The sequence below is a fragment of the Corythoichthys intestinalis genome, chromosome 6, assembly GCF_030265065.1.
Source record: "Corythoichthys intestinalis isolate RoL2023-P3 chromosome 6, ASM3026506v1, whole genome shotgun sequence".
NCBI lineage: Eukaryota > Metazoa > Chordata > Actinopteri > Syngnathiformes > Syngnathidae > Corythoichthys > Corythoichthys intestinalis.
The window spans coordinates 2,885,482-2,893,834 of record NC_080400.1 but is presented as its reverse complement, the minus strand read 5'-3'; the positions used below and the strand labels follow the sequence as shown (position 1 = coordinate 2,893,834).

The window sequence follows — 8,353 nt, the reverse complement described above, 5'->3', positions numbered from 1 at the left end:
TTAAACAGAACCCTGAGACTATCACAGAGCAGGTGCATTTATACGGAGACTTGATTACACACATTTGGATTCTATTTATCATCATCGGTCATTTAGGACAACACTGGATCATTCAGAGATCCTCACTGAACTTCTGGAGTGAGTTTGCTGCACTGAAAGTAAAGGGGCCGAATAATATTGCACGCCCCACTTTTCAGTTTTTTATTTGTTAAAAAAGTTGAAATTATCCAATAAATGTTGTTCCACTTCACGATTGTGTCCCACTTGTTGTTGATTCTTGACAAAAAAATGAAATTTCATATCTTTATGTTTGAAGCCTGAAATGTGGCGAAAGGTTGCAAGATTCAAGGGGGCCGAATACTTTTGCAAGGCACTGTATGACCTTTTAGCCACGCTACTGCAAAATGACCCGAGCCGGCGGAAACCCGACAACCTGGCCAAAAGGCCGAATTCCGCGAGTTCACGTCATTCAATTTAACAATTTATTCCAAGTCGGCAGCAATCATACAGGAAGGCACGGCAGCAAAGAAACCCAGGCGAGGAGGAAAACTGGATCCAGGGTCACAAACAACGAGTACACAAGAATGGTTCCGAGGAAAATGACAGCTTGGCTATCACCTGCTTTTCAGCGTCAATCTCGCTCAATCAGCTGCATAAAGCACGCGTTGGTCTTCCGTGGTCAGAAGGTGTCCTGTATCTCTTATGCCCTTATCTACCCAGTCTTGGCGCTGCAATTTCCAATGATTCCAAGTCCATAATATCAAATACAGTGGGGCAAATAAGTATTTAGACAACCACTAATTGTGCAAGTTCTCCCACTTGAAAATATTAGAGAGGCCTGTAATTGTCAACATGGGTAAAACCTCAGCCAAGAGAGACATAATGTGAAAAAAAAAAAGTTTGATTTTTAAAGAATTTATTTGCAAATCATGGTGGAAAATAAGTATTTGGTCAATACCAAAAGTTCATCTCAATACTTTGTTATGTACCTTTTGTTGTCAATAACAGGCCAAACGTTTTCTGTAACTCTTCACAAGCTTTTCACACACTGTTGTTGGTATTTTGGCCCATTCCTCCATGCAGATCTCCTCTAGAGCAGCGATGTTTTGGGGCTGTCGTCGGGCAACACGGACTTTCAACTCCCTCTACAGATTTTCTATGGGGTTGAGATCTGGAGACTGGCTAGGCAACTCCAGGACCTTGAAATGCTTCATACCAAGCCACTCCTTTGTTGCCCTGTGTGCTGTGTCTTTGGGATCATTGTCATGCTGAAAGACCCAGCCACGTCTCATCTTCAATGCCCTTGCTGATGGAAGGAGATTTTCACTCAAAATCTCTTGATACATGGCCCCATTCATTCTTTCCTTTACACAGATCGGTCGTCCTGGTCCCTTTGCAGAAAAACAGCCCCAAAGCATGATGTTTCCACCCCCATGCTTCACAGTCGGTATGGTGTTCTTCAGGTGCAATTCAGTATTCTTTCTCCTCCAAACACAAGAACCTGTGTTTCTACCAAAAAGTTCTATTTTGGTTTCACCTGACCATAACACATTCTCCCAGTCCTTTTCCGCATCATCCAAATACTCTCTAGCGAACCGCAGACGGGCCTGGACGTGTACTTTTTTCAGCAGGGGGACATGTCTGGCATTGCAGGATTTGAATCCCTGGCGGCGCATTGTGTTACTGATACTAGCCTTTGTTACTGTGGTCCCAGCTCTCTGTAGTGGTGGTGGTGGTGGTGTCATCATTCTTGTTATCATTTTGACGCAACGGGGTGAGATGTTGCATGGAGCCCCAGATCGAATGGTCTTGTATGTTTTCCATTTTCTAATAATTGCTCCCACAGTTGATTTCTTTACACCAAGCGTTTTACCTATTGCAGATTCAGTCTTCCCAGCCTGGTGCAGGTCTACAGTTTTGTCTCTGGTGTCCTTCGACAGCTCAAGATAAAATTATCTAAAATGTAAAGGAAGTGACCCAGGAATGCCCCAAAATGTACAGGAAGTGACCCGCAAGTAACCTAAAATTATAAGGAATAAACATGAAGTGACCAATGAACAAGAAGTGGCCCGGAAATTTTCCAAAATCAACAGGAAGTGATCCAAAATTTACAGGATGTTACTCTGGAATGCCCCAAAATGTACAGGAAGTGACCCCGGAAAGCCCCAAAATGAACAGGAAGTGACCTAAAATTATAAGGAAATGACCCAAAGTAAACATGAAGTGACCAATGAACAAGAAGTGGCCTGGAAATGCACTAATATCAAGAGGAAAGGATCTTAAATGTAAAGAAAGTGACACGTCCAGCCATGCATTTTCTACCGCTTACTAGGTTGGGTCACGTGGCAGCAATTTTAGCAGGGAAGCCCAGACTTCCTTCTCCCTAGCCACTTCAAACCGCTTCTCCTGCTGGATCTCAAGGCGTTCCAAGGCCAGCCGAGAGACAGTCTCTCCAGCGTGTTCTGGGTCGACCTCCCGCCGGTGGGACATGCCCGGAACACCTCTCCAGGGAGGCATCCCAACCAGATGCCTGAGCCACTTCAACTGGCTCCTCGAAATCCTCCACTTCGGGCAGGATCTCATCCCCGAACTGGAGAGGGCACGCCACCCTTCTGAGGACCACGTTCTCGGATTTGGATGTGCTGATCTTCATCCCAACCGCTTCACACTCTATCTTTACATTTGATCAAAATTATGTGGTAGACATGTCGTAGTTCTAGCCGAATGGACGCAGGAAATCCGCCATTATTGCTTCAACACGGTCATTTTAGAAACATCTATTGCTATAATCTGAAGCACGCCGCGAGGAGTAACGAAGCGAGACTTTTCCAGGATACGCCATGTCGCTTTTTCAAAGGTTATAGCGGCTTATTAGCCAATAAAACGGCATCATTTCACCCCCTCGAGCTAGCGCGGCCAATAAAAAGAGAGCCACACTAATAACCGCAGTGACTGCTCGGAGTCTTAACAAGAAAATACAGTAGACACGGACAGGGAAGCTGAGGAAGACGACTCCTCTGGGAGTCTTGTGAAACAATAAAAGTAGCTCTCGTGAAAAAGTTCAAAGTTAATGTCTTCTCCTCTGAAGAGTGAAATCAACATGGATGTCTGATTTGACCATTTTTTAAAATAGGGTACCGATTTTTATTTTGGCAACATTCCAAATTCAGTAAATGACTAATAACTCCCTGATCCAAAGTTCGGTCTTTTTTCATATCTAACATGTACAGTGGGGCAAATAAGTATTTAGTCAACCTAGTGTTGAAGTTTGCCTCCCCAGACAAGCCGCACGGAAACAGCGACAGCCGAACAAAGTGCCGCTCTGCCGATGCTGCCTCCGCGCACGCCAACCGGGAAGGCGGAACTTCGCGCGTTCTCTTCGGCTATGTTCATACTACAGGTCTTAATGCACGAATCCGATTTTTTTGTGTTTTTCCGACTCGAGTGAGGCATTAACTTGACTGTCTGAACGTGACGAGTCGCATAGAACTGGACCATTTCAAATCCGATTTGGGTCACTTTCGTATGTGGTTCAAATCCGATCTGGGCCACATTTTTCCAGACTGTCGCGGCGGTCTGTACTGTCCACTCTCCCAAATCGGATTTCATGCAGCAATTACGTCATCAAATAGCGAGAGAGACGCTACCGTAGCGATGCAGCTGTGCGTTATTAGCGCCTAGCTTGCAGTGAACACGGCTTTTGGGGAAGGGCTGGGCTTGACAACAGTCATAAAAAATAAAAATGGGTTGAGGATAAGCCTTAGAATGCTCAGTTTTCTCTCTGCTCCAAGTGAGCAATATTTCAACATTGCCTACACGGCCGAGAGTTGGGGCAAACTGCCCGTATGTGTGTGTGACGTGCACGGACAGTGCGTGCATGCTATCGAGCCATATAAACTTTGAATATAAACCTAAACGGGGATTATTTATGTCTGTTGTTTGTGTCCTCCTTTTGAAAAGCAAAATATGATATCCCTGGAATGACGGATGACGTGTGTCATTTGTTTTGATGCTTCTGCGCATGCGGGTCTTCTTGCTCAGCACGTGTCGGACTGCAAATTAGTGCGCATGCGTAATACTTGAACGGTCTCAATGGACAAATGCAGTCTGAACGGGCACGCCAAAAAAACGGATATGACAAAAAATCGGATTCGTGCATTAAGACCTGTAGTATGAACGTAGCCTTCTTATGTTAACCCTTTGTACTGACTCCATGTTTCAAAAGTTTGAAGAAGACTCGCCGAAAGCAGGTTGCAGGGCCAGCCCAGCCTATACGCAGACTATGCAGCTGCTTAGGGCCCCTGACCACTAGGGGGCCCCAAATCTGGCAATTGTTTAATTTAGATACTATTTTGTTTACTACAGTTTGCTTTATTTGACTTTTGTGAGTTTTGATACTTGATTACAAGCTTAAAAAAATAAAAGCCCTTCCTTAACTTTCTTTCTTTCCTCTTTTAGAAATAGGTTTGGCGCTGTCTACTGTAAGTACTGACAATCATTTGGGGTGAGCAGTTTGAAGTATGCAGTGCAAAAAAATCTGATTAATATAGAAAATATGGACGTATGGGTTGGATTGCATGTATGGGTTTCACAGTTCACTGTGACAAAATGGTGGACCAAAAATATGGGCCCCTTTGCATTATTTTGCTCAGGGCCCCCAAATGGCCTGGGCCGGCCCTGGCAGGTTGACAATTTATTCACCGACAATGGTCAAAAACAAGGCAAAAACAGACGACGGAGGGAAAATTCTGCTTCCAAAACAAGGCTACATGTTTCCGAGCAACAAAATCTGTCTTATCTCGGTGTCCAGTGTTTTTTAAGTCTGTGGGCCGGCCGAAGGTGTGTCCGGGCGTTGCTTTGGGATCATCCCTCTCTGGCCGGTTTCGGGCTGTTTAGGTTCATGCGTGGATGGGATGTGGTTGCCACAGCGACCGACGCTGGTCTTGACGTCACAAGCGCCTGCTATCAATTTTGTTATCCGGGCTGGCACTACTTGTTTTAGGACAAAGCGCGCTGGTCTTTGTCCTTGAGGACTGATTGCCAGAGTTGGTGCGTCAATCTTGCTCGCGGCGCACACGTTTGGGCTTCCGTGATAAGATGGCGTTGTGTATCTATTCTGTTTCTTTAAACTATGGTGTGCTATTTATTTTACATTAGGTGTGTTAGAGTAGTGCAGTCCTACAGTGAATATGAGAAATGATACTATTCCCTGATTGATTATATTACGTGTGTTCGAGTAATGCAAACAGTGAGACGGTGCTGACGAGAAACGGTACCATTTTTCCTTTTCCCCCTCATGAGCGCCAATAAGGTGATTAACTTTACTGTGTCAAGGGCACTGAGTGAAGTCTGCCTAAACTATAGTTAGATGAATGTGTTAGACTAATGCAAACAATAATATGGTGTGCGAGAACGGTACCTTTTCCCTTCACTAGAAAAGCAGGGAGCGCAGGCCTAATGGGTAATATTTCAATGCAGTCTTGTTCAGGCTGGGATACCTGTCATACCGTGGGGCAAATAAGTATTTAGTCAACCACCAATTGTGCAAGTTCTCCCACTTGAAAGTATTAGAGAGGCCTGTAATTGTCAACATGGCTAAATCTCAACCATGAGAGACAGAATGTGGAAAAAAAAAACCAGAAAATCACATTGTTTGATTTTTAAAGAATTTATTTTCAAACCATGGTGGAAAATAAGTATTTGGTCAATACCAAAAGTTCATCTCAATTCTTCGTTATGTACCCTTTGTTGGCAACAACGGGGGCCAAACGTTTTCTGTAACTCTTCACAAGCTTTTCACACACTGCTGCTGGTATTTTGGCCCATTCCTCCATGCAGATCTCCTCTAGAGCAGTGACGAAAAGGCCTTTCCTATTAGGTTTTTTTCAACATAGAGCGATGAAATGTGGGGAGTCCATTTGTTATGCATAGCTCCACCAAAAAGTCTCTTGGAGTCATATCCCAACCCCAAATGGAAAACAGGTATTTTGGATTGAATGTGAAATTTTTGTGGCTCTACAGAGTGCATATCTGAGACATTGGCGCCTAGGGAGTTAGTTGGACCCTCCTCAAAATTGGTGAGACTGTTCATGAGACATGTGAGATCTAAAGTTATCAAAATTGTGACTTTACATTAACGGACCTAGCTTGGACGGGGTGCCAAAGTCAGCCATTTTTCCGGCAACACGCCAAATTCAGTAAATGACTAATAACTCCCTGATCTAAGGTTCAGTGTTTTTCATATCTGACATGTATGAGAGGTATCCCAGCCTGAACATGACTGCATTGAAATATTACCCATTAGGCCTGGCGCCCCCTGCTGGGAATTAGACACACCCTTTTTCTAGACAGACTCCTCCGCCAAGGGAAAAAAATCAATTGACCTCAAACCTGCATGATGGGAAACTCAAGATGTGTTCAGGTGCCCGATGAAAAATCTTGAGGTCCAAACAGGAAAGTGAAAATGACCATCACCATTTTGTCTCGCCACTAATTTTGAACAATCATAACTTGGCAGACATACAGTACAACATATATGCGCCAAATTTCCCGTGCTTGGCGAGAGTCATACCCTGAAAGGTCCTGTAGAGGTCATTTGTATCAACTCTGCAGCGCTAACTAGTGGCAACAGAAAGTCACTCATTTTACTGATACATGTCCAGTTCTTTTCAGGTTGGTCATTGTAGTTTCAAGTCCTTTTGTAGTACTCCATTTTAAGGCAATGTACACGTCTCTGTCCGTTGCCGTGACGGCCCTTTGTTTGCCATTAAAAGGAAGTAGATTTTTTTAGGGACTTAGCCAGCTAATAGAGCCACGAAATTTGGCACACTTGGTCAAATTGGCCCAATTAGAAGATTTATTTTGGTTTCGAATAAAGGCGTGGCTGCACAGCTCACTACCCTCTTCAATAGCCCTTTTTACACCTAGGTGTGTGAATGAATTTCTCATTTTAAGATGTACAAAAACATCTCTATTGGCCATGCCCACAACACTAAAAAGGTTCCACACATTATTATTATTGTTATTTTGTTTGAATCTTTATTACATTCACATTGTCCAAAAGTCTCAAAATTGCAGCCCAGGGGCCAATTGTGGCCCACAGGACAATATTTTGACACTCAGATTAGATTAGACTACTGTTGTTGTAGTTGTATTAGCATATTTTAAAATATTTAACATAGAAATATATTTAATAATTGTTAGTATTTTATTATTTGTATAAAATGAATAAAGATAAAAAAATATATTTTAAATAAAATGAAATAATTAAGCGAAGGATACAGTTTTGGGTACAAAAAAATATAGATATAAACAATCTAGTGTGCAACACATTGTTTTTAGTGTGCACCAGAAACTATTTGGTAAACATTAGCATTATATAGCATTTAAGATAGTGGACTTTTGCTATGCAAGTTAAACAATTTTGTAAATATTAGCATTATATAGCATTTAAACTAGCAGACTTTTGCTATGCAAGTTAGTAAATTGTTGTAAACATTAGTATTATATAGCATTCATGCTAGCGGACTTATGCTATGCAAGTTAGCCAATTGTTTTAAACATTAGCTTTATACAGCATTTAATCTGGCGGACATTTGCTATGCAAGTTAGCTAGCCAATTATTGTAAACAGTAGCATTATATAGCATTTAAGCTAGCGGAATTTTGCTATGCAAGTTAGCCAGTTCGTGTAAACATTAAATAGCATTTAAGCTCGCAGACTTTTGCTATGCAAGTTTGCCAACTGTTTTAAACATTAGGTTTATATAGCATTTAAGCTAGTTGACTTTTGCAATGCAATTTAGCCAATTGTTTCAAACATTAGCATTACATAGCATTTAAGATAGTGGACTTTTGCTTTGCAAGTTAGCCAATTGTTGTAAACATTAGCATTAAATAGCATTTAAGTTAGCGGACCTTTCCTATGCAAGCTAGCCAATTTTTGTAAACATTAGCATTATATAGCATTTAAGAAAGTGGATTCTTGCTAAGCAAGTTAGCCAATTGTTGTAACATTAGCATTCTGTAGCATTTAAGCTAGCGGACTTTTGCTAAGCAGGTTATCAATTGTTGTAAATATTAGCATTATATAGCATTTAATCTAGCGGACATTTGCTATGCAAGTTAGTTGGCAAATTATTGTAAACATTAGCATTATATAGCATTTAAGCTAGTGGAATTTTGCTATGCAAGGTAGCCAATTGGTGTAAACATTAACTTTATATAGCATTTAAGCTAGTGGACTTTTACTATGCAAGTTAGCCAACTGTTTTAAACATTAGCTTGTGGCGTTACTATTTACATAATTCACTCGGAGGAACGTATAAGGACGGAGTTCCGCCCGGACCCTTTTA

General features: G+C 42.0%; 1 protein-coding gene across 3 annotated transcripts in view; it reads left to right on the top strand.

The window, feature by feature from the left end:
* Positions 1 to 8,353, top strand: part of LOC130917260 (beta-1,3-glucosyltransferase-like) — a 133,759-nt gene that overhangs the window by 13,867 nt on the left and 111,539 nt on the right. The gene's annotated exons all lie outside the window — the stretch shown is intronic.